At 34.4% G+C, this 3,528-nt stretch overlaps 1 non-coding gene across 1 annotated transcript; it reads left to right on the top strand.

Moving 5' to 3' along the window:
- Positions 1-370: 370 nt before the first annotated feature.
- On the top strand, positions 371-534 carry LOC116632516. Its single transcript, XR_004299452.1, has one exon. It is a non-coding gene; the product is annotated as a U1 spliceosomal RNA (small nuclear RNA).
- Positions 535-3,528: the final 2,994 nt, after the last annotated feature.

The following is a 3,528-nucleotide window of genomic DNA, read 5'->3' on the forward strand; positions in this document are numbered from 1 at the left end:
TGTGGCTCTCAACACTGTGACTTTTGAGAAAGCTGCGGGAGCCACCATCATCGGCAAATCCATGTGGAGCTGTGATACAGAGGTGAAAAGTTATAAATTGAGTCATTTCCTCTGTAGAAAAGGGGGCACTTGGAATATACTCTGGGGGCATAGATCCATAGCAGGGGGATCACCTGCACAGTCCGGACTGCAGCTGCTCCGGAAGGTTTCCGCTCTGGGACAGTCCCAAGATTTCTAGAAAGCAACATTTCCGTCTTGGTCCCTCTGCTACTTCCAGTCTTTTGTCATGTATCACAACCACAAACAAAATGGCTCGAAGACTTTGAAATGCCTAATAAGAGCTAAGCCAGGTTAAAAGTATTTTCCCTGAATATTTACATGGCAGGGGAATTACCATGATCAGGAAAGTGGTTTTCCCAGGGCGAGGCTCATCCATTGCACTCTGAATGTGTTGACCTCTGTGATTTCCCCAAACATAAGAAACTTGACCAAGTGATTTGTGGTAGCAGGAGACTGCAATCACACTTCCCCCTGAAAACAACAACAAAAAGCATTTCTTTGAGGCAGATACAGACAAACATTTCTTGGGCCCTATTTCAAAGCTGACAAGATTGGGTTGAAAGGAAAGCAATAACTGGGTACTGTAGGTAAGGATTCATGCCAAGTCATTAGGAGAAATGAACAATTTCCACAGAGCACTAAACAATCCCTTGTGGGATTAAGATGGCAATACTACGGAGAAGGGAAAGCGTAAGTAGTGACACACGTAATGCTCATACTATTTTGACTTGTCCCAGCTGTTACTACTAGTGTTTCTAGTGGATAATCAAAGCATCAAGACATGAAAACACACTCATAATTGTATAGAAAATGGAGCTCTGCCTCTGTAATTTTCTGCCCACCTTAGAGTCATTCTGTTGTTAGCCACGTCACTTAAACTATCTCTGTTTGTTTTGTCCATAGCCTGTGGCAACCATACCATGGTTTTATCCCACAAATAACAATCCTTCTAAATGCCCAGAAGCTATATGGCATTAAGACCATACAAGTCCATTATAAAAGGGCCAGTATATTCTACGTCTCTGTTTCTCTCTCTCTCTCTCTCTCTCTCTCTCTCTCTCACACACACACACACACACACACACTCTTTCCTTTACATATACGCATGTTTTTCCTTTTTTTCTTCTTAGGGAAAAAATGATAGGTATTAAACAAGGATTAACTTACTTTTTTTTTTTTTGAAAAGGGCAACGGAATCTATTCGCAAGTCTGAAATGCATTTTGATTATACCTAGAATTGTTTACACTATTTCCAAGAGGATATTGTCCCAAGAGTACATTCTGTAAGAGCATGGAATTTTTATTATTCTTTTTAAAATATTCTATCAAATAATTTCCTGTCAAATTATGTTAAATGTTTTATTTATAAATATTACTTTGTAGCATAATTGTTTGTAAGTACACCATTTAATATTCCACTACGTAAAGGAAATAATGATTTTACTTACCAAAATTAATGCTAACCAAATTAATTATGTAGTCCCTAATTATGCTTTAAAATATTGGTATCAATCCCTGCTAGAAAATACAAAGACATTTTCTGCTTTTCATAAATTCGTCAATTAATGTTAAGTAATTGTCAGTAATATATTTCTTTGAATTTCAAATAAGCATTTATCTACTCAGTGCACTAGCTCAGGAAAAGTCAGTTAAAAGACAGTCCTGTGAGGCTAAAGTAGAAAACTGTATAAATCAATATATATCATCTTGAAATGGAAAATATGAATTAAATTTTACAAAGTAGGGACTCACAAATTGGCAAGAATGTCTATCATAAGAAGTAATCTATTACAAACTAATCTGGACCAACCAGATGCTATCTCTAATAGTACAGAATAATCAGAAGAATTTAATCATTTTCCTATGAACAATTATACAATTAATTGCCTCTTCTGACCTTTCAGTTAAGGTTAGACTCTCATTGATGAAATCTTCATAAAACAATGCCAATAAAAACCATATTTACACAGGGAGCTCTGAAAGAGATCCCAATAGTCACAGCTGAAACCATTTGAGTAAAAATAAATAACAATAATATTGGGTTTTAACAAAGAATGAGATAATTATCCTTGAGTCTGTATTGATTTTATTTTTTTATTTTCATACTTAGAATTTTTATGCAATAGTATTGACTTTTTCTCTTGATATACAGTTCAGTAAATTTTAACATATGTATGGATTTGTGTAACCACCACCACAATCAAGATACAGAACAGTTCCATCACACCACAGAACTCTCTTGTGCTAGCCTTTTATGGTCACTTCTTCCCCTGACCCTACATCCATCAATCACTCACCTGTTCTATATAGGTGGTTTTTTGGTTTTTTTCTTTTCAAATGTCATACAAATGGAATCACACAGTATATAACCTTCTAAAACTGGCTTTTCTCACTCTGCCTAATACCTTGTATATATCAACAGTTTGCTCTTTTTTGTTGCTGATTAGTATCCCATTGTATAGATATGTACGGTTTATTTATCCATTCACACACTGAAGGACACTTGGGTTCATTCCACCGGTTGTTTTGTTTTGTTTTTTGTTTTGCAAATATGAATAGAGCTGCTATAAACATTTTTGTAAAGATACTTGTGTAAACATTGGTTTTCAAATCTCAAGGCTAAATACCCAGGAGTGGGACTGCTGGGTCATATGGTAAGTCTATGTGTAACTTTATAAAAAACTGCCAAAATGTTTTCAGAGTGGCTGGCTATACCATTTTGCATTCCCACCAACAATTTATGATCACTTTGTCTGCATGCTTGCCAGCCCTTAATATAGTATTTTTTTTATTTAGTCATTCAAATATATGTGTGTGGTGGCATCTTATGATTTTAACTTGCATTTCCCTAAAGGCTAACAAGGTCACACATATTCTCATGTACCTTTTGGCCAACTGTATCTTTTTGTCTGTTCAAATCATTTGACCAATTTTAAATGTACTGTTTGTTTTCTGATTGTGGAATTTTAAGAGTTCTTCATATATTTTAAATACATTTCATTTGTGGGATATATAATTTGCAAATATTTTTACCCAGTCTATAGTTTGTTTTCATTTTCTTAAAGTCTCTTTAATAGAGCAAGTTTTTAAATTTTGATAAAGGGTAATTTATCTTTTCTTGCTCTTTAATGGATCATGCTTTCAGTGCCATATTTAAGACTTCTCCGTCTACCACCTGGCCACATAGATTTCCTCTTACATTTTCCTCTAAAAGTTTTATAGTTTTATGTTTTACATGTAGAGCTATGATCCACTTTGAGTGAATTTTTGTATGCGAGGTATGAGGTTTAGGCTGAAGTTCTTTTTTTTTTTTCTGTTCCTTTCATCCAATGTCATGCTGTCTTGATCACTGTAGCTTTATATTAAATCTTAAATCAAGGAATATAATTCCTTCAAATCTACTTTTCTTTATCAGACTGATATAATAAATATTTGAATAAATATATGCAGAAGTACATTTTTCTTACA

This window comes from Phoca vitulina, unplaced genomic scaffold (genome assembly GCF_004348235.1).
Source record: "Phoca vitulina isolate PV1807 unplaced genomic scaffold, GSC_HSeal_1.0 scaffold6, whole genome shotgun sequence".
Classification (NCBI taxonomy): domain Eukaryota; kingdom Metazoa; phylum Chordata; class Mammalia; order Carnivora; family Phocidae; genus Phoca; species Phoca vitulina.